Source organism: Phoenix dactylifera, chromosome 4 (assembly GCF_051530095.1).
Source record: "Phoenix dactylifera cultivar Ajwa chromosome 4, Ajwa_hap1_PhDact_Kaust_v1.1, whole genome shotgun sequence".
Taxonomy (NCBI): domain Eukaryota; kingdom Viridiplantae; phylum Streptophyta; class Magnoliopsida; order Arecales; family Arecaceae; genus Phoenix; species Phoenix dactylifera.
This window is the reverse complement of record NC_143193.1, coordinates 36564889-36585151: the sequence shown is the minus strand read 5'-3', so window position 1 is coordinate 36585151 and position 20263 is coordinate 36564889. Positions and strand designations below refer to the sequence as shown.

Sequence of the window (20263 nt, the reverse complement as noted above, 5' to 3'; positions counted from 1 at the left end):
TTTTTCTTTTTTGATAACATTTATTTTTAATTTTTTGGCTTTTGGCTTTTCCTCTTCGGATAATTTTTTTCCCTCGAAAATAAACTGAGTCCGGAGACTCGCGGTGCCATGCCGCATAGCGGAACAGCGCATTGAATCCTACGCCAGAACGGCCTCGGCAGCGCGAATGTCTCGGGCCGTCGAGGTCTGCTGCTTTGTCATAAAAGGGAGTTTCGAAGGGCATGTCATGGGTGCGATCATACCAGCACTAATGCACCGGATCCCATCAGAACTCCGCAGTTAAGCGTGCTTGGGCGAGAGTAGTACTAGGATGGGTGACGCCCTGGGAAGTCCTCGTGTTGCACCCCTTTTATTTTTTGCCCGCTTTTTTATTTTTTGATAACATTTATTTTTTATTTTTCGGCTTTTGGCTTTTCCTCTTCGGATAATTTTTTTCCCCCGAAAATAAACTGAGTCCGGAGACTGGCGGTGCCATGCCGCATAGCGGAACAGCGTGTTGAATCGTACGCCAGAACGGCCCCGGCAGCGCGAATGTCTCGGGCCGTCGAGGTCTGCTACTTTGTCATAAAAGGGAGTTTCGAAGGGCATGTCTTGGGTGCGATCATACCAGCACTAATGCACCGGATCCTATCAGAACTCCGCAGTTAAGCGTGCTTGGGCGAGAGTAGTACTAGGATGGGTGACCCCCTGGGAAGTCCTCATGTTGCACCCTTTTTATTTTTTGCCCGCTTTTTTATTTTTTGATAATATTTATTTTTAATTTTTTGGCTTTTGGCTTTTCCTCTTCGGATAATTTTTTTCCCCCGACAATAAACTGGGTCCGGAGACTGGCGGTGCCATGCCGCATAGCGGGACCAGCACGTTGAATCCTACGCCAGAACGGCCCCGGCAGCGCGAATGTCTCGGGCCGTCGAGGTCTGCTGCTTTGTCATAAAAGGGAGTTTCGAAGGGCATATCATTGGTGCGATCATACCAGCACTAATGCACCGGATCCCATCAGAACTCCGCAGTTAAGCGTGCTTGGGCGAGAGTAGTACTAGGATGGGTGACCCCCTGGGAAGTCCTCGTGTTGCACCCCTTTTATTTTTTGCCCGCTTTTTTCTTTTTTGATAACATTTATTTTTAATTTTTTGGCTTTTGGCTTTTCCTCTTCGGATAATTTTTTTCCCTCGAAAATAAACTGAGTCCGGAGACTCGCGGTGCCATGCCGCATAGCGGAACAGCGCATTGAATCCTACGCCAGAACGGCCCCGGCAGCGCGAATGTCTCGGGCCGTCGAGGTCTGCTGCTTTGTCATAAAAGGGTGTTTCGATGGGCATGTCATGGGTGCGATCATACCAGCACTAATGCACCGGATCCCATCAGAACTCCGCAGTTAAGCGTGCTTGGGCGAGAGTAGTATTAGGATGGGTGACCCCCTGGGAAGTCCTCGTGTTGCACCCCTTTTATTTTTTGCCCGCTTTTTTATTTTTTGATAATATTTATTTTTAATTTTTCGGCTTTTGGCTTTTCCTCTTCGGATAATTTTTTTCCCCCGAAAATAAACTGAGTCCGGAGACTCGCGGTGCCATGCCGCATAGCGGAACAGCGCGTTGAATCCAACGCCAGAACGGCCCCGGCAGCGCGAATATCTCGGGCCGTCGAGGTCTGCTGCTTTGTCATAAAAGGGAGTTTCGAAGGGCATGTCATGGGTGCGATCATACCAGCACTAATGCTCCGGATCCCATCAGAACTCCGCAGTTAAGCGTGCTTGGGCGAGAGTTGTACTAGGATGGGTGACCCCCTGGGAAGTCCTCGTGTTGCACCCTTTTTATTTTTTTCTCCACTTTTTTATTTTTTGATAATATTTATTTTTAATTTTTCGGCTTTTGGCTTTTCCTCTTCGGATAATTTTTTTCCCCCGAAAATAAACTGAGTCCGGAGACTGGCGGTGCCATGCCGCATAGCGGGAATAGCGCGTTGAATCCTACGCCAGAACGGCCCCGGCGGCGCGAATGTCTCGGGCCGTCGAGGTCTGCTGCTTTGTCATAAAAGGGAGTTTCGATGGGCATGTCATGGGTGCGATCATACCAGCACTAATGCACCGGATCCCATCAGAACTCCGCAGTTAAGCGTGCTTGGGCGAGAGTAGTACTAGGATGGGTGACCCCCTGGGAAGTCCTCGTGTTGCACCCCTTTTATTTTTTGCCCGCTTTTTTATTTTTTGATAATATTTATTTTTAATTTTTCGGCTTTTGGCTTTTCCTCTTCGGATAATTTTTTTCCCCCGAAAATAAACTGAGTCCGGAGACTGGCGGTGCCATGCCGCATAGCGGAACAGCGCGTTGAATCCTACGCCAGAACGGCCCCGGCAGCGCGAATGTCTCGGGCCGTCGAGGTCTGCTGCTTTGTCATAAAAGGGAGTTTCGAAGGGCATGTCATGGGTGCGATCATACCAGCACTAATGCACCGGATCCCATCAGAACTCCGCAGTTAAGCGTGCTTGGGCGAGAGTAGTACTAGGATGGGTGACCCCCTGGGAAGTCCTCGTGTTGCACCCCTTTTATTTTTTGCCCGCTTTTTTATTTTTTGATAACATTTATTTTTTATTTTTCGGCTTTTGGCTTTTCCTCTTCGGATAATTTTTTTCCCCCGAAAATAAACTGAGTCCGGAGACTGGCGGTGCCATGCCGCATAGCGAAACAGCGCGTTGAATCCTACGCCAGAACGGCCCCGGCAGCGCGAATGTCTCGGGCCGTCGAGGTCTGCTGCTTTGTCATAAAAGGGAGTTTCGAAGGGCATGTCATGGGTGCGATCATACCAGCACTAATGCACCGGATCCCATCAGAACTCCGCAGTTAAGCGTGCTTGGGCGAGAGTAGTACTAGGATGGGTGACCCCCTGGGAAGTCCTCGTGTTGCACCCCTTTTATTTTTTGCCCGCTTTTTTATTTTTCGATAACATTTATTTTTTATTTTTCGGCTTTTGGCTTTTCCTCTTCGGATAATTTTTTTCCCCCGAAAATAAACTGAGTCCGGAGACTGGCGGTGCCATGCCGCATAGCGGAACAGCGTGTTGAATCCTACGCCAGAACGGCCCCGGCAGCGCGAATGTCTCGGGCCGTCGAGGTCTGCTACTTTGTCATAAAAGGGAGTTTCGAAGGGCATGTCTTGGGTGCGATCATACCAGCACTAATGCACCGGATCCTATTAGAACTCCGCAGTTAAGCGTGCTTGGGCGAGAGTAGTACTAGGATGGGTGACCCCCTAGGAAGTCCTCATGTTGCACCCTTTTTATTTTTTGCCCGCTTTTTTATTTTTTGATAATATTTATTTTTAATTTTTTGGCTTTTGGCTTTTCCTCTTCGGATAATTTTTTTTCCCCGACAATAAACTGGGTCCGGAGACTGGCGGTGCCATGCCGCATAGCGGGACCAGCGCGTTGAATCCTACGCCAGAACGGCCCCGGCAGCGCGAATGTCTCGGGCCGTCGAGGTCTGCTGCTTTGTCATAAAAGGGAGTTTCGAAGGGCATATCATGGGTACGATCATACCAGCACTAATGCACCGGATCCCATCAGAACTCCGCAGTTAAGCGTGCTTGGGCGAGAGTTGTACTAGGATGGGTGACCCCCTGGGAAGTCCTCGTGTTGCACCCCTTTTATTTTTTGCCCGCTTTTTTCTTTTTTGATAACATTTATTTTTAATTTTTTGGCTTTTGGCTTTTCCTCTTCGGATAATTTTTTTCCCTCGAAAATAAACTGAGTCCGGAGACTCGCGGTGCCATGCCGCATAGCGGAACAGCGCATTGAATCCTACGCCAGAACGGCCTCGGCAGCGCGAATGTCTCGGGCCGTCGAGGTCTGCTGCTTTGTCATAAAATGGAGTTTCGAAGGGCATGTCATGGGTGCGATCATACCAGCACTAATGCACCGGATCCCATCAGAACTCCGCAGTTAAGCGTGCTTGGGCGAGAGCAGTACTAGGATGGGTGACCCCCTGGGAAGTCCTCGTGTTGCACCCCTTTTATTTTTTGCCCGCTTTTTTATTTTTTGATAACATTTATTTTTTATTTTTCGGCTTTTGGCTTTTCCTCTTCGGATAATTTTTTTCCCCCGAAAATAAACTGAGTCCGGAGACTGGCGGTGCCATGCCGCATAGCGGAACAGCGTGTTGAATCCTACGCCAGAACGGCCCCGGCAGCGCGAATGTCTCGGGCCGTCGAGGTCTGCTACTTTGTCATAAAAGGGAGTTTCGAAGGGCATGTCTTGGGTGCGATCATACCAGCACTAATGCACCGGATCCTATCAGAACTCCGCAGTTAAGCGTGCTTGGGCGAGAGAAGTACTAGGATGGGTGACCCCTTGGGAAGTCCTCATGTTGCACCCTTTTTATTTTTTGCCCGCTTTTTTATTTTTTGATAATATTTATTTTTAATTTTTTGGCTTTTGGCTTTTCCTCTTCGGATAATTTTTTTCCCCCGACAATAAACTGGGTCCGGAGACTGGCGGTGCCATGCCGCATAGCGGGACCAGCACGTTGAATCCTACGCCAGAACGGCCCCGGCAGCGCGAATGTCTCGGGCCGTCGAGGTCTGCTGCTTTGTCATAAAAGGGAGTTTCGAAGGGCATATCATGGGTGCGATCATACCAGCACTAATGCACCGGATCCCATCAGAACTCCGCAGTTAAGCGTGCTTGGGCGAGAGTAGTAGTAGGATGGGTGACCCCCTGGGAAGTCCTCGTGTTGCACCCCTTTTATTTTTTGCCCGCTTTTTTCTTTTTTGATAACATTTATTTTTAATTTTTTGGCTTTTGGCTTTTCCTCTTCGGATAATTTTTTTCCCTCGAAAATAAACTGAGTCCGGAGACTCGCGGTGCCATGCCGCATAGCGGAACAGCGCATTGAATCCTACGCCAGAACGGCCCCGGCAGCGCGAATGTCTCGGGCCGTCGAGGTCTGCTGCTTTGTCATAAAAGGGTGTTTCGATGGGCATGTCATGGGTGCGATCATACCAGCACTAATGCACCGGATCCCATCAGAACTCCGCAGTTAAGCGTGCTTGGGCGAGAGTAGTATTAGGATGGGTGACCCCCTGGGAAGTCCTCGTGTTGCACCCCTTTTATTTTTTGCCCGCTTTTTTATTTTTTGATAATATTTATTTTTAATTTTTCGGCTTTTGGCTTTTCCTATTCGGATAATTTTTTTCCCCCGAAAATAAACTGAGTCCGGAGACTCGCGGTGCCATGCCGCATAGCGGAACAGCGCGTTGAATCCTACGCCAGAACGGCCCCGGCAGCGCGAATGTCTCGGGCCGTCGAGGTCTGCTGCTTTGTCATAAAAGGGAGTTTCGAAGGGCATGTCATGGGTGCGATCATACTAGCACTAATGCTCCGGATCCCATCAGAACTCCACAGTTAAGCGTGCTTGGGCGAGAGTAGTACTAGGATGGGTGACCCCCTGGGAAGTCCTCGTGTTGCACCCTTTTTATTTTTTTCTCCACTTTTTTATTTTTTGATAATATTTATTTTTAATTTTTCGGCTTTTGGCTTTTCCTCTTCGGATAATTTTTTTCCCCCGAAAATAAACTGAGTCCGGAGACTGGCGGTGCCATGCCGCATAGCGGGAATAGCGCGTTGAATCCTACGCCAGAACGGCCCCGGCGGCGCGAATGTCTCGGGCCGTCGAGGTCTGCTGCTTTGTCATAAAAGGGAGTTTCGATGGGCATGTCATGGGTGCGATCATACCAGCACTAATGCACCGGATCCCATCAGAACTCCGCAGTTAAGCGTGCTTGGGCGAGAGTAGTACTAGGATGGGTGACCCCCTGGGAAGTCCTCGTGTTGCACCCCTTTTATTTTTTGCCCGCTTTTTTATTTTTTGATAATATTTATTTTTAATTTTTCGGCTTTTGGCTTTTCCTCTTCGGATAATTTTTTCCCCCGAAAATAAACTGAGTCCGGAGACTCGCGGTGCCATGCCGCATAGCGGAACAGCGCGTTGAATCCTACGCCAGAACGGCCCCGGCAGCGCGAATGTCTCGGGCCGTCGCGGTCTGCTGCTTTGTCATAAAAGGGAGTTTCGAAGGGCATGTCATGGGTGCGATCATACCAGCACTAATGCACCGGATCCCATCATAACTCCGCAGTTAGGCGTGCTTGGGCGAGAGAAGTACTAGGATGGGTGACCCCCTGGGAAGTCCTCGTGTTGCACCCTTTTTATTTTTTGCCCGCTTTTTTATTTTTTGATAATATTTATTTTTAATTTTTTGGCTTTTGGCTTTTCCTCTTCGGATAATTTTTTCCCCCCGAAAATAAACTGAGTCCGGAGACTGGCGGTGCCATGCCGCATAGCGGAACAGCGCGTTGAATCCTACGCCAGAACGGCCCCGGCAGCGCGAATGTCTCGGGCCGTCGAGGTCTGCTGCTTTGTTATAAAAGGGAGTTTCGAAGGGCATGTCATGGGTGCGATCATACCAGCACTAATGCACCGGATCCCATCAGAACTCCGCAGTTAAGCGTGCTTGGGCGAGAGTAGTACTAGGATGGGTGACCCCCTGGGAAGTCCTCGTGTTGCACCCCTTTTATTTTTTGCCCGCTTTTTTATTTTTTGATAACATTTATTTTTTATTTTTCGGCTTTTGGCTTTTCCTCTTCGGATAATTTTTTTCCCCCGAAAATAAACTGAGTCCGTAGACTGGCGGTGCCATGCCGCATAGCGGAACAGCGTGTTGAATCCTACGCCAGAACGGCCCCGGCAGCGCGAATGTCTCGGGCCGTCGAGGTCTGCTACTTTGTCATAAAAGGGAGTTTCGAAGGGCATGTCTTGGGTGCGATCATACCAGCACTAATGCACCGGATCCTATTAGAACTCCGCAGTTAAGCGTGCTTGGGCGAGAGTAGTACTAGGATGGGTGACCCCCTAGGAAGTCCTCATGTTGCACCCTTTTTATTTTTTGCCCGCTTTTTTATTTTTTGATAATATTTATTTTTAATTTTTCGGCTTTTGGCTTTTCCTCTTCGGATAATTTTTTCCCCCGAAAATAAACTGAGTCCGGAGACTCGCGGTGCCATGCCGCATAGCGGAACAGCGCGTTGAATCCTACGCCAGAACGGCCCCGGCAGCGCGAATGTCTCGGGCCGTCGCGGTCTGCTGCTTTGTCATAAAAGGGAGTTTCGAAGGGCATGTCATGGGTGCGATCATACCAGCACTAATGCTCCGGATCCCATCAGAACTCCGCAGTTAGGCGTGCTTGGGCGAGAGAAGTACTAGGATGGGTGACCCCCTGGGAAGTCCTCGTGTTGCACCCTTTTTATTTTTTTCTCCACTTTTTTATTTTTTGATAATATTTATTTTTAATTTTTCGGCTTTTGGCTTTTCCTCTTCGGATAATTTTTTTCCCCCGAAAATAAACTGAGTCCGGAGACTGGCGGTGCCATGCCGCATAGCGGGAATAGCGCGTTGAATCCTACGCCAGAACGGCCCCGGCGGCGCGAATGTCTCGGGCCGTCGAGGTCTGCTGCTTTGTCATAAAAGGGAGTTTCGATGGGCATGTCATGGGTGCGATCATACCAGCACTAATGCACCGGATCCCATCAGAACTCCGCAGTTAAGCGTGCTTGGGCGAGAGTAGTACTAGGATGGGTGACCCCCTGGGAAGTCCTCGTGTTGCACCCCTTTTATTTTTTGCCCGCTTTTTTATTTTTTGATAATATTTATTTTTAATTTTTCGGCTTTTGGCTTTTCCTCTTCGGATAATTTTTTTCCCCCGAAAATAAACTGAGTCCGGAGACTCGCGGTGCCATGCCGCATAGCGGAACAGCGCGTTGAATCCTACGCCAGAACGGCCCCGGCAGCGCGAATGTCTCGGGCCGTCGCGGTCTGCTGCTTTGTCATAAAAGGGAGTTTCGAAGGGCATGTCATGGGTGCGATCATACCAGCACTAATGCACCGGATCCCATCATAACTCCGCAGTTAGGCGTGCTTGGGCGAGAGAAGTACTAGGATGGGCGACCCCCTGGGAAGTCCTCGTGTTGCACCCTTTTTATTTTTTGCCCGCTTTTTTATTTTTTGATAATATTTATTTTTAATTTTTTGGCTTTTGGCTTTTCCTCTTCGGATAATTTTTTCCCCCCGAAAATAAACTGAGTCCGGAGACTGGCGGTGCCATGCCGCATAGCGGAACAGCGCGTTGAATCCTACGCCAGAACGGCCCCGGCAGCGCGAATGTCTCGGGCCGTCGAGGTCTGCTGCTTTGTCATAAAAGGGAGTTTCGATGGGCATGTCATGGGTGCGATCATACCAGCACTAATGCACCGGATCCCATCAGAACTCCGCAGTTAAGCGTGCTTGGGCGAGAGTAGTACTAGGATGGGTGACCCCCTGGGAAGTCCTCGTGTTGCACCCCTTTTATTTTTTGCCCGCTTTTTTATTTTTTGATAATATTTATTTTTAATTTTTCGGCTTTTGGCTTTTCCTCTTCGGATAATTTTTTTCCCCCGAAAATAAACTGAGTCCGGAGACTCGCGGTGCCATGCCGCATAGCGGAACAGCGCGTTGAATCCTACGCCAGAACGGCCCCGGCAGCGCGAATGTCTCGGGCCGTCGCGGTCTGCTGCTTTGTCATAAAAGGGAGTTTCGAAGGGCATGTCATGGGTGCGATCATACCAGCACTAATGCACCGGATCCCATCATAACTCCGCAGTTAGGCGTGCTTGGGCGAGAGAAGTACTAGGATGGGCGACCCCCTGGGAAGTCCTCGTGTTGCACCCTTTTTATTTTTTGCCCGCTTTTTTTTTTTTTGATAATATTTATTTTTAATTTTTTGGCTTTTGGCTTTTCCTCTTCGGATAATTTTTTCCCCCCGAAAATAAACTGAGTCCGGAGACTGGCGGTGCCATGCCGCATAGCGGAACAGCGCGTTGAATCCTACGCCAGAACGGCCCCGGCAGCGCGAATGTCTCGGGCCGTCGAGGTCTGCTGCTTTGTTATAAAAGGGAGTTTCGAAGGGCATGTCATGGGTGCGATCATACCAGCACTAATGCACCGGATCCCATCAGAACTCCGCAGTTAAGCGTGCTTGGGCGAGAGTAGTACTAGGATGGGTGACCCCCTGGGAAGTCCTCGTGTTGCACCCCTTTTATTTTTTGCCCGCTTTTTTATTTTTTGATAACATTTATTTTTTATTTTTCGGCTTTTGGCTTTTCCTCTTCGGATAATTTTTTTCCCCCGAAAATAAACTGAGTCCGGAGACTGGCGGTGCCATGCCGCATAGCGGAACAGCGCGTTGAATCCTACGCCAGAACGGCCCCGGCAGCGCGAATGTCTCGGGCCGTCGAGGTCTGCTGCTTTGTCATAAAAGGGAGTTTCGAAGGGCATGTCATGGGTGCGATCATACCAGCACTAATGCACCGGATCCCATCAGAACTCCGCAGTTAAGCGTGCTTGGGCGAGAGTAGTACTAGGATGGGTGACCCCCTGGGAAGTCCTCGTGTTGCACCCCTTTTATTTTTTGCCCGCTTTTTTATTTTTTGATAACATTTATTTTTTATTTTTCGGCATTTGGCTTTTCCTCTTCGGATAATTTTTTTCCCCCGAAAATAAACTGAGTCCGGAGACTGGCGGTGCCATGCCGCATAGCGGAACAGCGTGTTGAATCCTACGCCAGAACGGCCCCGGCAGCGCGAATGTCTCGGGCCGTCGAGGTCTGCTACTTTGTCATAAAAGGGAGTTTCGAAGGGCATGTCTTGGGTGCGATCATACCAGCACTAATGCACCGGATCCTATCAGAACTCCGCAGTTAAGCGTGCTTGGGCGACAGTAGTACTAGGATGGGTGACCCCCTGGGAAGTCCTCATGTTGCACCCTTTTTATTTTTTGCCCGCTTTTTTATTTTTTGATAATATTTATTTTTAATTTTTTGGCTTTTGGCCTTTCCTCTTCGGATAATTTTTTTCCCCCGACAATAAACTGGGTCCGGAGACTGGCGGTGCCATGCCGCATAGCGGGACCAGCGCGTTGAATCCTACGCCAGAACGGCCCCGGCAGCGCGAATGTCTCGGGCCGTCGAGGTCTGCTGCTTTGTCATAAAAGGGAGTTTCGAAGGGCATATCATGGGTGCGATCATACCAGCACTAATGCACCGGATCCCATCAGAACTCCGCAGTTAAGCGTGCTTGGGCGAGAGTAGTACTAGGATGGGTGACCCCCTGGGAAGTCCTCGTGTTGCACCCCTTTTATTTTTTGCCCGCTTTTTTCTTTTTTGATAACATTTATTTTTAATTTTTTGGCTTTTGGCTTTTCCTCTTCGGATAATTTTTTTCCCTCGAAAATAAACTGAGTCCGGAGACTCGCGGTGCCATGCCGCATAGCGGAACAGCGCATTGAATCCTACGCCAAAACGGCCTCGGCAGCGCGAATGTCTCGGGCCGTCGAGGTCTGCTGCTTTGTCATAAAAGGGTGTTTCGATGGGCATGTCATGGGTGCGATCATACCAGCACTAATGCATCGGATCCCATCAGAACTCCGCAGTTAAGCGTGCTTGGGCGAGAGTAGTACTAGGATGGGTGACCCCCGGGAAGTCCTCGTGTTGCACCCCTTTTATTTTTTGCCCGCTTTTTTATTTTTTGATAATATTTATTTTTAATTTTTCGGCTTTTGGCTTTTTCTCTTCGGATAATTTTTTTTCTCCGAAAATAAACTGAGTCCGGAGACTCGCGGTGCCATGCCGCATAGCGGAACAGCGCGTTGAATCCTACGCCAGAACGGCCCCGGCAGCGCGAATGTCTCGGGCCGTCGAGGTCTGCTGCTTTGTCATAAAAGGGAGTTTCGAAGGGCATGTCATGGGTGCGATCATACCAGCACTAATGCACCGGATCCCATCAGAACTCCGCAGTTAAGCGTGCTTGGGCGAGAGTTGTACTAGGATGGGTGACCCCCTGGGAAGTCCTCGTGTTGCACCCTTTTTATTTTTTTCTCCACTTTTTTATTTTTTGATAATATTTATTTTTAATTTTTCGGCTTTTGGCTTTTCCTCTTCGGATAATTTTTTTCCCCCGAAAATAAACTGAGTCCGGAGACTGGCGGTGCCATGCCGCATAGCGGGAATAGCGCGTTGAATCCTACGCCAGAACGGCCCCGGCGGCGCGAATGTCTCGGGCCGTCGAGGTCTGCTGCTTTGTCATAAAAGGGAGTTTCGATGGGCATGTCATGGGTGCGATCATACCAGCACTAATGCACCGGATCCCATCAGAACTCCGCAGTTAAGCGTGCTTGGGCGAGAGTAGTACTAGGATGGGTGACCCCCTGGGAAGTCCTCGTGTTGCACCCCTTTTATTTTTTGCCCGCTTTTTTATTTTTTGATAATATTTATTTTTAATTTTTCGGCTTTTGGCTTTTCCTCTTCGGATAATTTTTTTCCCCCGAAAATAAACTGAGTCCGGAGACTCGCGGTGCCATGCCGCATAGCGGAACAGCGCGTTGAATCCTACGCCAGAACGGCCCCGGCAGCGCGAATGTCTCGGGCCGTCGCGGTCTGCTGCTTTGTCATAAAAGGGAGTTTCGAAGGGCATGTCATGGGTGCGATCATACCAGCACTAATGCACCGGATCCCATCATAACTCCGCAGTTAGGCGTGCTTGGGCGAGAGAAGTACTAGGATGGGTGACCCCCTGGGAAGTCCTCGTGTTGCACCCTTTTTATTTTTTGCCCGCTTTTTTATTTTTTGATAATATTTATTTTTAATTTTTTGGCTTTTGGCTTTTCCTCTTCGGATAATTTTTCCCCCCGAAAATAAACTGAGTCCGGAGACTGGCGGTGCCATGCCGCATAGCGGAACAGCGCGTTGAATCCTACGCCAGAACGGCCCCGGCAGCGCGAATGTCTCGGGCCGTCGAGGTCTGCTGCTTTGTTATAAAAGGGAGTTTCGAAGGGCATGTCATGGGTGCGATCATACCAGCACTAATGCACCGGATCCCATCAGAACTCCGCAGTTAAGCGTGCTTGGGCGAGAGTAGTACTAGGATGGGTGACCCCCTGGGAAGTCCTCGTGTTGCACCCCTTTTATTTTTTGCCCGCTTTTTTATTTTTTGATAACATTTATTTTTTATTTTTCGGCTTTTGGCTTTTCCTCTTCGGATAATTTTTTTCCCCCGAAAATAAACTGAGTCCGGAGACTGGCGGTGCCATGCCGCATAGCGGAACAGCGCGTTGAATCCTACGCCAGAACGGCCCCGGCAGCGCGAATGTCTCGGGCCGTCGAGGTCTGCTGCTTTGTCATAAAAGGGAGTTTCGAAGGGCATGTCATGGGTGCGATCATACCAGCACTAATGCACCGGATCCCATCAGAACTCCGCAGTTAAGCGTGCTTGGGCGAGAGTAGTACTAGGATGGGTGACCCCCTGGGAAGTCCTCGTGTTGCACCCCTTTTATTTTTTGCCCGCTTTTTTATTTTTTGATAACATTTATTTTTTATTTTTCGGCATTTGGCTTTTCCTCTTCGGATAATTTTTTTCCCCCGAAAATAAACTGAGTCCGGAGACTGGCGGTGCCATGCCGCATAGCGGAACAGCGTGTTGAATCCTACGCCAGAACGGCCCCGGCAGCGCGAATGTCTCGGGCCGTCGAGGTCTGCTACTTTGTCATAAAAGGGAGTTTCGAAGGGCATGTCTTGGGTGCGATCATACCAGCACTAATGCACCGGATCCTATCAGAACTCCGCAGTTAAGCGTGCTTGGGCGACAGTAGTACTAGGATGGGTGACCCCCTGGGAAGTCCTCATGTTGCACCCTTTTTATTTTTTGCCCGCTTTTTTATTTTTTGATAATATTTATTTTTAATTTTTTGGCTTTTGGCCTTTCCTCTTCGGATAATTTTTTTCCCCCGACAATAAACTGGGTCCGGAGACTGGCGGTGCCATGCCGCATAGCGGGACCAGCGCGTTGAATCCTACGCCAGAACGGCCCCGGCAGCGCGAATGTCTCGGGCCGTCGAGGTCTGCTGCTTTGTCATAAAAGGGAGTTTCGAAGGGCATATCATGGGTGCGATCATACCAGCACTAATGCACCGGATCCCATCAGAACTCCGCAGTTAAGCGTGCTTGGGCGAGAGTAGTACTAGGATGGGTGACCCCCTGGGAAGTCCTCGTGTTGCACCCCTTTTATTTTTTGCCCGCTTTTTTCTTTTTTGATAACATTTATTTTTAATTTTTTGGCTTTTGGCTTTTCCTCTTCGGATAATTTTTTTCCCTCGAAAATAAACTGAGTCCGGAGACTCGCGGTGCCATGCCGCATAGCGGAACAGCGCATTGAATCCTACGCCAAAACGGCCTCGGCAGCGCGAATGTCTCGGGCCGTCGAGGTCTGCTGCTTTGTCATAAAAGGGTGTTTCGATGGGCATGTCATGGGTGCGATCATACCAGCACTAATGCACCGGATCCCATCAGAACTCCGCAGTTAAGCGTGCTTGGGCGAGAGTAGTACTAGGATGGGTGACCCCCGGGAAGTCCTCGTGTTGCACCCCTTTTATTTTTTGCCCGCTTTTTTATTTTTTGATAATATTTATTTTTAATTTTTCGGCTTTTGGCTTTTTCTCTTCGGATAATTTTTTTTCTCCGAAAATAAACTGAGTCCGGAGACTCGCGGTGCCATGCCGCATAGCGGAACAGCGCGTTGAATCCTACGCCAGAACGGCCCCGGCAGCGCGAATGTCTCGGGCCGTCGAGGTCTGCTGCTTTGTCATAAAAGGGAGTTTCGAAGGGCATGTCATGGGTGCGATCATACCAGCACTAATGCACCGGATCCCATCAGAACTCCGCAGTTAAGCGTGCTTGGGCGAGAGTTGTACTAGGATGGGTGACCCCCTGGGAAGTCCTCGTGTTGCACCCTTTTTATTTTTTTCTCCACTTTTTTATTTTTTGATAATATTTATTTTTAATTTTTCGGCTTTTGGCTTTTCCTCTTCGGATAATTTTTTTCCCCCGAAAATAAACTGAGTCCGGAGACTGGCGGTGCCATGCCGCATAGCGGAACAGCGCGTTGAATCCTACGCCAGAACGGCCCCGGCAGCGCGAATGTCTCGGGCCGTCGAGGTCTGCTGCTTTGTCATAAAAGGGAGTTTCGAAGGGCATGTCATGGGTGCGATCATACCAGCACTAATGCACCGGATCCCATCAGAACTCCGCAGTTAAGCGTGCTTGGGCGAGAGTAGTACTAGGATGGGTGACCCCCTGGGAAGTCCTCGTGTTGCACCCCTTTTATTTTTTGCCCGCTTTTTTATTTTTTGATAACATTTATTTTTTATTTTTCGGCTTTTGGCTTTTCCTCTTCGGATAATTTTTTTCCCCCGAAAATAAACTGAGTCCGGAGACTGGCGGTGCCATGCCGCATAGCGGAACAGCGTGTTGAATCCTACGCCAGAACGGCCCCGGCAGCGCGAATGTCTCGGGCCGTCGAGGTCTGCTACTTTGTCATAAAAGGGAGTTTCGAAGGGCATGTCTTGGGTGCGATCATACCAGCACTAATGCACCGGATCCTATCAGAACTCCGCAGTTAAGCGTGCTTGGGCGAGAGTAGTACTAGGATGGGTGACCCCCTGGGAAGTCCTCATGTTGCACCCTTTTTATTTTTTGCCCGCTTTTTTATTTTTTGATAATATTTATTTTTAATTTTTTGGCTTTTGGCCTTTCCTCTTCGGATAATTTTTTTCCCCCGACAATAAACTGGGTCCGGAGACTGGCGGTGCCATGCCGCATAGCGGGACCAGCGCGTTGAATCCTACGCCAGAACGGCCCCGGCAGCGCGAATGTCTCGGGCCGTCGAGGTCTGCTGCTTTGTCATAAAAGGGAGTTTCGAAGGGCATATCATGGGTGCGATCATACCAGCACTAATGCACCGGATCCCATCAGAACTCCGCAGTTAAGCGTGCTTGGGCGAGAGTAGTACTAGGATGGGTGACCCCCTGGGAAGTCCTCGTGTTGCACCCCTTTTATTTTTTGCCCGCTTTTTTCTTTTTTGATAACATTTATTTTTAATTTTTTGGCTTTTGGCTTTTCCTCTTCGGATAATTTTTTTCCCTCGAAAATAAACTGAGTCCGGAGACTCGCGGTGCCATGCCGCATAGCGGAACAGCGCATTGAATCCTACGCCAAAACGGCCTCGGCAGCGCGAATGTCTCGGGCCGTCGAGGTCTGCTGCTTTGTCATAAAAGGGTGTTTCGATGGGCATGTCATGGGTGCGATCATACCAGCACTAATGCACCGGATCCCATCAGAACTCCGCAGTTAAGCGTGCTTGGGCGAGAGTAGTACTAGGATGGGTGACCCCCTGGGAAGTCCTCGTGTTGCACCCCTTTTATTTTTTGCCCGCTTTTTTATTTTTTGATAACATTTATTTTTTATTTTTCGGCTTTTGGCTTTTCCTCTTCGGATAATTTTTTTCCCCCGAAAATAAACTGAGTCCGGAGACTGGCGGTGCCATGCCGCATAGCGGAACAGCGTGTTGAATCCTACGCCAGAACGGCCCCGGCAGCGCGAATGTCTCGGGCCGTCGAGGTCTGCTACTTTGTCATAAAAGGGAGTTTCGAAGGGTATGTCTTGGGTGCGATCATACCAGCACTAATGCACCGGATCCTATCAGAACTCCGCAGTTAAGCGTGCTTGGGCGAGAGTAGTACTAGGATGGGTGACCCCCTGGGAAGTCCTCATGTTGCACCCTTTTTATTTTTTGCCCGCTTTTTTATTTTTTGATAATATTTATTTTTAATTTTTTGGCTTTTGGCTTTTCCTCTTCGGATAATTTTTTTCCCCCGACAATAAACTGGGTCCGGAGACTGGCGGTGCCATGCCGCATAGCGGGACCAGCACGTTGAATCCTACGCCAGAACGGCCCCGGCAGCGCGAATGTCTCGGGCCGTCGAGGTCTGCTGCTTTGTCATAAAAGGGAGTTTCGAAGGGCATATCATGGGTGCGATCATACCAGCACTAATGCACCGGATCCCATCAGAACTCCGCGGTTAAGCGTGCTTGGGCGAGAGTAGTACTAGGATGGGTGACCCCTTGGGAAGTCCTCGTGTTGCACCCCTTTTATTTTTTGTCCGCTTTTTTCTTTTTTGATAACATTTATTTTTAATTTTTTGGCTTTTGGCTTTTCCTCTTCGGATAATTTTTTTCCCTCGAAAATAAACTGAGTCCGGAGACTCGCGGTGCCATGCCGCATAGCGGAACAGCGCATTGAATCCTACGCCAGAACGGCCCCGGCAGCGCGAATGTCTCGGGCCGTCGAGGTCTGCTGCTTTGTCATAAAAGGGTGTTTCGATGGGCATGTCATGGGTGCGATCATACCAGCACTAATGCACCGGATCCCATCAGAACTCCGCAGTTAAGCGTGCTTGGGCGAGAGTAGTATTAGGATGGGTGACCCCCTGGGAAGTCCTCGTGTTGCACCCCTTTTATTTTTTGCCCGCTTTTTTATTTTTTGATAATATTTATTTTTAATTTTTCGGCTTTTGGCTTTTCCTCTTCGGATAATTTTTTTCCCCCGAAAATAAACTGAGTCCGGAGACTCGCGGTGCCATGCCGCATAGCGGAACAGCGCGTTGAATCCTACGCCAGAACGGCCCCGGCAGCGCGAATTTCTCGGGCCGTCGAGGTCTGCTGCTTTGTCATAAAAGGGAGTTTCGAAGGGCATGTCATGGGTGCGATCATACTAGCACTAATGCTCCGGATCCCATCAGAACTCCACAGTTAAGCGTGCTTGGGCGAGAGTAGTACTAGGATGGGTGACCCCCTGGGAAGTCCTCGTGTTGCACCCTTTTTATTTTTTTCTCCACTTTTTTATTTTTTGATAATATTTATTTTTAATTTTTCGGCTTTTGGCTTTTCCTCTTCGGATAATTTTTTTCCCCCGAAAATAAACTGAGTCCGGAGACTGGCGGTGCCATGCCGCATAGCGGGAATAGCGCGTTGAATCCTACGCCAGAACGGCCCCGGCGGCGCGAATGTCTCGGGCCGTCGAGGTCTGCTGCTTTGTCATAAAAGGGAGTTTCGATGGGCATGTCATGGGTGCGATCATACCAGCACTAATGCACCGGATCCCATCAGAACTCCGCAGTTAAGCGTGCTTGGGCGAGAGTAGTACTAGGATGGGTGACCCCCTGGGAAGTCCTCGTGTTGCACCCCTTTTATTTTTTACCCGCTTTTTTATTTTTTGATAATATTTATTTTTAATTTTTCGGCTTTTGGCTTTTCCTCTTCGGATAATTTTTTTCCCCCGAAAATAAACTGAGTCCGGAGACTCGCGGTGCCATGCCGCATAGCGGAACAGCGCGTTGAATCCTACGCCAGAACGGCCCCGGCAGCGCGAATGTCTCGGGCCGTCGCGGTCTGCTGCTTTGTCATAAAAGGGAGTTTCGAAGGGCATGTCATGGGTGCGATCATACCAGCACTAATGCACCGGATCCCATCATAACTCCGCAGTTAGGCGTGCTTGGGCGAGAGAAGTACTAGGATGGGTGACCCCCTGGGAAGTCCTCGTGTTGCACCCTTTTTATTTTTTGCCCGCTTTTTTATTTTTTGATAATATTTATTTTTAATTTTTTGGCTTTTGGCTTTTCCTCTTCGGATAATTTTTCCCCCCGAAAATAAACTGAGTCCGGAGACTGGCGGTGCCATGCCGCATAGCGGAACAGCGCGTTGAATCCTACGCCAGAACGGCCCCGGCAGCGCGAATGTCTCGGGCCGTCGAGGTCTGCTGCTTTGTTATAAAAGGGAGTTTCGAAGGGCATGTCATGGGTGCGATCATACCAGCACTAATGCACCGGATCCCATCAGAACTCCGCAGTTAAGCGTGCTTTGGCGAGAGTAGTACTAGGATGGGTGACCCCCTGGGAAGTCCTCGTGTTGCACCCCTTTTATTTTTTGCCCGCTTTTTTATTTTTTGATAACATTTATTTTTTATTTTTCGGCTTTTGGCTTTTCCTCTTCGGATAATTTTTTTCCCCCGAAAATAAACTGAGTCCGGAGACTGGCGGTGCCATGCCGCATAGCGGAACAGCGCGTTGAATCCTACGCCAGAACGGCCCCGGCAGCGCGAATGTCTCGGGCCGTCGAGGTCTGCTGCTTTGTCATAAAAGGGAGTTTCGAAGGGCATGTCATGGGTGCGATCATACCAGCACTAATGCACCGGATCCCATCAGAACTCCGCAGTTAAGCGTGCTTGGGCGAGAGTAGTACTAGGATGGGTGACCCCCTGGGAAGTCCTCGTGTTGCACCCCTTTTATTTTTTGCCCGCTTTTTTATTTTTTGATAACATTTATTTTTTATTTTTCGGCTTTTGGCTTTTCCTCTTCGGATAATTTTTTTCCCCCGAAAATAAACTGAGTCCGGAGACTGGCGGTGCCATGCCGCATAGCGGAACAGCGTGTTGAATCCTACGCCAGAACGGCCCCGGCAGCGCGAATGTCTCGGGCCGTCGAGGTCTGCTACTTTGTCATAAAAGGGAGTTTCGAAGGGCATGTCTTGGGTGCGATCATACCAGCACTAATGCACCGGATCCTATCAGAACTCCGCAGTTAAGCGTGCTTGGGCGAGAGTAGTACTAGGATGGGTGACCCCCTGGGAAGTCCTCATGTTGCACCCTTTTTATTTTTTGCCCGCTTTTTTATTTTTTGATAATATTTATTTTTAATTTTTTGGCTTTTGGCCTTTCCTCTTCGGATAATTTTTTTCCCCCGACAATAAACTGGGTCCGGAGACTGGCGGTGCCATGCCGCATAGCGGGACCAGCGCGTTGAATCCTACGCCAGAACGGCCCCGGCAGCGCGAATGTCTCGGGCCGTCGAGGTCTGCTGCTTTGTCATAAAAGGGAGTTTCGAAGGGCATATCATGGGTGCGATCATACCAGCACTAATGCACCGGATCCCATCAGAACTCCGCAGTTAAGCGTGCTTGGGCGAGAGTAGTACCAGGATGGGTGACCCCCTGGGAAGTCCTCGTGTTGCACCCCTTTTATTTTTTGCCCGCTTTTTTATTTTTTGATAATATTTATTTTTAATTTTTCGGCTTTTGGCTTTTCCTCTTCGGATAATTTTTTTCCCCCGAAAATAAACTGAGTCCGGAGACTCGCGGTGCCATGCCGCATAGCGGAACAGCGCGTTGAATCCTACGCCAGAACGGCCCCGGCAGCGCGAATGTCTCGGGCCGTCGCGGTCTGCTGCTTTGTCATAAAAGGGAGTTTCGAAGGGCATGTCATGGGTGCGATCATACCAGCACTAATGCACCGGATCCCATCATAACTCCGCAGTTAGGCGTGCTTGGGCGAGAGAAGTACTAGGATGGGTGACCCCCTGGGAAGTCCTCGTGTTGCACCCTTTTTATTTTTTGCCCGCTTTTTTATTTTTTGATAATATTTATTTTTAATTTTTTGGCTTTTGGCTTTTCCTCTTCGGATAATTTTTCCCCCCGAAAATAAACTGAGTCCGGAGACTGGCGGTGCCATGCCGCATAGCGGAACAGCGCGTTGAATCCTACGCCAGAACGGCCCCGGCAGCGCGAATGTCTCGGGCCGTCGAGGTCTGCTGCTTTGTTATAAAAGGGAGTTTCGAAGGGCATGTCATGGGTGCGATCATACCAGCACTAATGCACCGGATCCCATCAGAACTCCGCAGTTAAGCGTGCTTTGGCGAGAGTAGTACTAGGATGGGTGACCCCCTGGGAAGTCCTCGTGTTGCACCCCTTTTATTTTTTGCCCGCTTTTTTATTTTTTGATAACATTTATTTTTTATTTTTCGGCTTTTGGCTTTTCCTCTTCGGATAATTTTTTTCCCCCGAAAATAAACTGAGTCCGGAGACTGGCGGTGCCATGCCGCATAGCGGAACAGCGCGTTGAATCCTACGCCAGAACGGCCCCGGCAGCGCGAATGTCTCGGGCCGTCGAGGTCTGCTGCTTTGTCATAAAAGGGAGTTTCGAAGGGCATGTCATGGGTGCGATCATACCAGCACTAATGCACCGGATCCCATCAGAACTCCGCAGTTAAGCGTGCTTGGGCGAGAGTAGTACTAGGATGGGTGACCCCCTGGGAAGTCCTCGTGTTGCACCCCTTTTATTTTTTGCCCGCTTTTTTATTTTTTGATAACATTTATTTTTTATTTTTCGGCTTTTGGCTTTTCCTCTTCGGATAATTTTTTTCCCCCGAAAATAAACTGAGTCCGGAGACTGGCGGTGCCATGCCGCATAGCGGAACAGCGTGTTGAATCCTACGCCAGAACGGCCCCGGCAGCGCGAATGTCTCGGG

The 20263-nt window shown here is 49.4% G+C and overlaps 45 non-coding genes and 10 pseudogenes across 45 annotated transcripts; all 55 read left to right on the top strand.

Annotated features, from left to right (window-relative positions):
• The first annotated feature begins 228 nt into the window (after positions 1-228).
• Positions 229-347, top strand: LOC149760856 (5S ribosomal RNA). The gene has a single exon (XR_016404948.1). It is a non-coding gene; the product is annotated as a 5S ribosomal RNA (ribosomal RNA).
• A 246-nt stretch (positions 348-593) lies between these two features.
• Positions 594-712, top strand: LOC149760855 (5S ribosomal RNA). The gene has a single exon (XR_016407343.1). It is a non-coding gene; the product is annotated as a 5S ribosomal RNA (ribosomal RNA).
• A 247-nt stretch (positions 713-959) lies between these two features.
• Positions 960-1078, top strand: LOC149760854 (5S ribosomal RNA). The gene has a single exon (XR_016401835.1). It is a non-coding gene; the product is annotated as a 5S ribosomal RNA (ribosomal RNA).
• Positions 1079-1324: 246 nt separating this feature from the next.
• LOC149760853 (5S ribosomal RNA) lies at positions 1325-1443 on the top strand. Its single transcript, XR_016401534.1, has one exon. It is a non-coding gene; the product is annotated as a 5S ribosomal RNA (ribosomal RNA).
• A 246-nt stretch (positions 1444-1689) lies between these two features.
• Positions 1690-1808, top strand: LOC149760852 (5S ribosomal RNA). Its single transcript, XR_016404095.1, has one exon. It is a non-coding gene; the product is annotated as a 5S ribosomal RNA (ribosomal RNA).
• Positions 1809-2056: 248 nt separating this feature from the next.
• Positions 2057-2175, top strand: LOC149760851 (5S ribosomal RNA). The gene has a single exon (XR_016409758.1). It is a non-coding gene; the product is annotated as a 5S ribosomal RNA (ribosomal RNA).
• A 246-nt stretch (positions 2176-2421) lies between these two features.
• LOC149760850 (5S ribosomal RNA) lies at positions 2422-2540 on the top strand. Its single transcript, XR_016409757.1, has one exon. It is a non-coding gene; the product is annotated as a 5S ribosomal RNA (ribosomal RNA).
• A 246-nt stretch (positions 2541-2786) lies between these two features.
• Positions 2787-2905, top strand: LOC149760849 (5S ribosomal RNA). The gene has a single exon (XR_016409756.1). It is a non-coding gene; the product is annotated as a 5S ribosomal RNA (ribosomal RNA).
• Positions 2906-3151: 246 nt separating this feature from the next.
• On the top strand, positions 3152-3270 carry LOC149760848 (5S ribosomal RNA; annotated as a pseudogene).
• A 247-nt stretch (positions 3271-3517) lies between these two features.
• LOC149760847 (5S ribosomal RNA) lies at positions 3518-3636 on the top strand. Its single transcript, XR_016406239.1, has one exon. It is a non-coding gene; the product is annotated as a 5S ribosomal RNA (ribosomal RNA).
• Positions 3637-3882: 246 nt separating this feature from the next.
• On the top strand, positions 3883-4001 carry LOC149760846 (5S ribosomal RNA). The gene has a single exon (XR_016400502.1). It is a non-coding gene; the product is annotated as a 5S ribosomal RNA (ribosomal RNA).
• Positions 4002-4247: 246 nt separating this feature from the next.
• LOC149760845 (5S ribosomal RNA) lies at positions 4248-4366 on the top strand. The gene has a single exon (XR_016407880.1). It is a non-coding gene; the product is annotated as a 5S ribosomal RNA (ribosomal RNA).
• Positions 4367-4613: 247 nt separating this feature from the next.
• Positions 4614-4732, top strand: LOC149760844 (5S ribosomal RNA). Its single transcript, XR_016401214.1, has one exon. It is a non-coding gene; the product is annotated as a 5S ribosomal RNA (ribosomal RNA).
• A 246-nt stretch (positions 4733-4978) lies between these two features.
• LOC149760843 (5S ribosomal RNA) lies at positions 4979-5097 on the top strand. The gene has a single exon (XR_016401533.1). It is a non-coding gene; the product is annotated as a 5S ribosomal RNA (ribosomal RNA).
• Positions 5098-5343: 246 nt separating this feature from the next.
• LOC149760842 (5S ribosomal RNA) lies at positions 5344-5462 on the top strand. The gene has a single exon (XR_016407540.1). It is a non-coding gene; the product is annotated as a 5S ribosomal RNA (ribosomal RNA).
• Positions 5463-5710: 248 nt separating this feature from the next.
• Positions 5711-5829, top strand: LOC149760841 (5S ribosomal RNA). Its single transcript, XR_016409755.1, has one exon. It is a non-coding gene; the product is annotated as a 5S ribosomal RNA (ribosomal RNA).
• A 245-nt stretch (positions 5830-6074) lies between these two features.
• LOC149760840 (5S ribosomal RNA) lies at positions 6075-6193 on the top strand (annotated as a pseudogene).
• A 246-nt stretch (positions 6194-6439) lies between these two features.
• On the top strand, positions 6440-6558 carry LOC149760839 (5S ribosomal RNA). Its single transcript, XR_016409754.1, has one exon. It is a non-coding gene; the product is annotated as a 5S ribosomal RNA (ribosomal RNA).
• A 246-nt stretch (positions 6559-6804) lies between these two features.
• Positions 6805-6923, top strand: LOC149760838 (5S ribosomal RNA; annotated as a pseudogene).
• Positions 6924-7168: 245 nt separating this feature from the next.
• LOC149760837 (5S ribosomal RNA) lies at positions 7169-7287 on the top strand. The gene has a single exon (XR_016406528.1). It is a non-coding gene; the product is annotated as a 5S ribosomal RNA (ribosomal RNA).
• A 248-nt stretch (positions 7288-7535) lies between these two features.
• LOC149760836 (5S ribosomal RNA) lies at positions 7536-7654 on the top strand. Its single transcript, XR_016409753.1, has one exon. It is a non-coding gene; the product is annotated as a 5S ribosomal RNA (ribosomal RNA).
• A 246-nt stretch (positions 7655-7900) lies between these two features.
• LOC149760835 (5S ribosomal RNA) lies at positions 7901-8019 on the top strand (annotated as a pseudogene).
• A 246-nt stretch (positions 8020-8265) lies between these two features.
• Positions 8266-8384, top strand: LOC149760834 (5S ribosomal RNA). Its single transcript, XR_016409752.1, has one exon. It is a non-coding gene; the product is annotated as a 5S ribosomal RNA (ribosomal RNA).
• A 246-nt stretch (positions 8385-8630) lies between these two features.
• Positions 8631-8749, top strand: LOC149760833 (5S ribosomal RNA; annotated as a pseudogene).
• A 246-nt stretch (positions 8750-8995) lies between these two features.
• Positions 8996-9114, top strand: LOC149760832 (5S ribosomal RNA). The gene has a single exon (XR_016409750.1). It is a non-coding gene; the product is annotated as a 5S ribosomal RNA (ribosomal RNA).
• A 246-nt stretch (positions 9115-9360) lies between these two features.
• On the top strand, positions 9361-9479 carry LOC149760831 (5S ribosomal RNA). Its single transcript, XR_016409749.1, has one exon. It is a non-coding gene; the product is annotated as a 5S ribosomal RNA (ribosomal RNA).
• Positions 9480-9725: 246 nt separating this feature from the next.
• Positions 9726-9844, top strand: LOC149760830 (5S ribosomal RNA; annotated as a pseudogene).
• A 247-nt stretch (positions 9845-10091) lies between these two features.
• Positions 10092-10210, top strand: LOC149760829 (5S ribosomal RNA). Its single transcript, XR_016409748.1, has one exon. It is a non-coding gene; the product is annotated as a 5S ribosomal RNA (ribosomal RNA).
• Positions 10211-10456: 246 nt separating this feature from the next.
• Positions 10457-10574, top strand: LOC149760828 (5S ribosomal RNA). Its single transcript, XR_016407126.1, has one exon. It is a non-coding gene; the product is annotated as a 5S ribosomal RNA (ribosomal RNA).
• Positions 10575-10820: 246 nt separating this feature from the next.
• On the top strand, positions 10821-10939 carry LOC149760827 (5S ribosomal RNA). Its single transcript, XR_016401627.1, has one exon. It is a non-coding gene; the product is annotated as a 5S ribosomal RNA (ribosomal RNA).
• Positions 10940-11187: 248 nt separating this feature from the next.
• Positions 11188-11306, top strand: LOC149760826 (5S ribosomal RNA). Its single transcript, XR_016409747.1, has one exon. It is a non-coding gene; the product is annotated as a 5S ribosomal RNA (ribosomal RNA).
• Positions 11307-11552: 246 nt separating this feature from the next.
• Positions 11553-11671, top strand: LOC149760825 (5S ribosomal RNA; annotated as a pseudogene).
• Positions 11672-11916: 245 nt separating this feature from the next.
• Positions 11917-12035, top strand: LOC149760824 (5S ribosomal RNA). Its single transcript, XR_016409746.1, has one exon. It is a non-coding gene; the product is annotated as a 5S ribosomal RNA (ribosomal RNA).
• A 246-nt stretch (positions 12036-12281) lies between these two features.
• Positions 12282-12400, top strand: LOC149760823 (5S ribosomal RNA). The gene has a single exon (XR_016409745.1). It is a non-coding gene; the product is annotated as a 5S ribosomal RNA (ribosomal RNA).
• A 246-nt stretch (positions 12401-12646) lies between these two features.
• Positions 12647-12765, top strand: LOC149760822 (5S ribosomal RNA; annotated as a pseudogene).
• Positions 12766-13012: 247 nt separating this feature from the next.
• On the top strand, positions 13013-13131 carry LOC149760821 (5S ribosomal RNA). The gene has a single exon (XR_016409744.1). It is a non-coding gene; the product is annotated as a 5S ribosomal RNA (ribosomal RNA).
• Positions 13132-13377: 246 nt separating this feature from the next.
• On the top strand, positions 13378-13495 carry LOC149760820 (5S ribosomal RNA). The gene has a single exon (XR_016404507.1). It is a non-coding gene; the product is annotated as a 5S ribosomal RNA (ribosomal RNA).
• Positions 13496-13741: 246 nt separating this feature from the next.
• Positions 13742-13860, top strand: LOC149760819 (5S ribosomal RNA). The gene has a single exon (XR_016401626.1). It is a non-coding gene; the product is annotated as a 5S ribosomal RNA (ribosomal RNA).
• A 247-nt stretch (positions 13861-14107) lies between these two features.
• On the top strand, positions 14108-14226 carry LOC149760818 (5S ribosomal RNA). The gene has a single exon (XR_016409743.1). It is a non-coding gene; the product is annotated as a 5S ribosomal RNA (ribosomal RNA).
• Positions 14227-14472: 246 nt separating this feature from the next.
• LOC149760817 (5S ribosomal RNA) lies at positions 14473-14591 on the top strand. The gene has a single exon (XR_016407342.1). It is a non-coding gene; the product is annotated as a 5S ribosomal RNA (ribosomal RNA).
• Positions 14592-14838: 247 nt separating this feature from the next.
• On the top strand, positions 14839-14957 carry LOC149760816 (5S ribosomal RNA). The gene has a single exon (XR_016409742.1). It is a non-coding gene; the product is annotated as a 5S ribosomal RNA (ribosomal RNA).
• Positions 14958-15203: 246 nt separating this feature from the next.
• LOC149760815 (5S ribosomal RNA) lies at positions 15204-15322 on the top strand. The gene has a single exon (XR_016409741.1). It is a non-coding gene; the product is annotated as a 5S ribosomal RNA (ribosomal RNA).
• A 246-nt stretch (positions 15323-15568) lies between these two features.
• On the top strand, positions 15569-15687 carry LOC149760814 (5S ribosomal RNA). Its single transcript, XR_016407341.1, has one exon. It is a non-coding gene; the product is annotated as a 5S ribosomal RNA (ribosomal RNA).
• A 247-nt stretch (positions 15688-15934) lies between these two features.
• Positions 15935-16053, top strand: LOC149760813 (5S ribosomal RNA). Its single transcript, XR_016402719.1, has one exon. It is a non-coding gene; the product is annotated as a 5S ribosomal RNA (ribosomal RNA).
• Positions 16054-16299: 246 nt separating this feature from the next.
• Positions 16300-16418, top strand: LOC149760812 (5S ribosomal RNA). The gene has a single exon (XR_016401532.1). It is a non-coding gene; the product is annotated as a 5S ribosomal RNA (ribosomal RNA).
• Positions 16419-16664: 246 nt separating this feature from the next.
• On the top strand, positions 16665-16783 carry LOC149760811 (5S ribosomal RNA). The gene has a single exon (XR_016407539.1). It is a non-coding gene; the product is annotated as a 5S ribosomal RNA (ribosomal RNA).
• A 248-nt stretch (positions 16784-17031) lies between these two features.
• LOC149760810 (5S ribosomal RNA) lies at positions 17032-17150 on the top strand. Its single transcript, XR_016409739.1, has one exon. It is a non-coding gene; the product is annotated as a 5S ribosomal RNA (ribosomal RNA).
• Positions 17151-17396: 246 nt separating this feature from the next.
• On the top strand, positions 17397-17515 carry LOC149760809 (5S ribosomal RNA; annotated as a pseudogene).
• Positions 17516-17760: 245 nt separating this feature from the next.
• On the top strand, positions 17761-17879 carry LOC149760808 (5S ribosomal RNA). The gene has a single exon (XR_016404603.1). It is a non-coding gene; the product is annotated as a 5S ribosomal RNA (ribosomal RNA).
• A 246-nt stretch (positions 17880-18125) lies between these two features.
• Positions 18126-18244, top strand: LOC149760807 (5S ribosomal RNA). Its single transcript, XR_016409738.1, has one exon. It is a non-coding gene; the product is annotated as a 5S ribosomal RNA (ribosomal RNA).
• A 246-nt stretch (positions 18245-18490) lies between these two features.
• LOC149760806 (5S ribosomal RNA) lies at positions 18491-18609 on the top strand. Its single transcript, XR_016407340.1, has one exon. It is a non-coding gene; the product is annotated as a 5S ribosomal RNA (ribosomal RNA).
• Positions 18610-18856: 247 nt separating this feature from the next.
• LOC149760805 (5S ribosomal RNA) lies at positions 18857-18975 on the top strand. The gene has a single exon (XR_016412733.1). It is a non-coding gene; the product is annotated as a 5S ribosomal RNA (ribosomal RNA).
• Positions 18976-19221: 246 nt separating this feature from the next.
• Positions 19222-19340, top strand: LOC149760804 (5S ribosomal RNA; annotated as a pseudogene).
• Positions 19341-19585: 245 nt separating this feature from the next.
• On the top strand, positions 19586-19704 carry LOC149760803 (5S ribosomal RNA). Its single transcript, XR_016404602.1, has one exon. It is a non-coding gene; the product is annotated as a 5S ribosomal RNA (ribosomal RNA).
• Positions 19705-19950: 246 nt separating this feature from the next.
• LOC149760802 (5S ribosomal RNA) lies at positions 19951-20069 on the top strand. The gene has a single exon (XR_016409737.1). It is a non-coding gene; the product is annotated as a 5S ribosomal RNA (ribosomal RNA).
• The last annotated feature ends 194 nt before the right edge of the window (positions 20070-20263 follow it).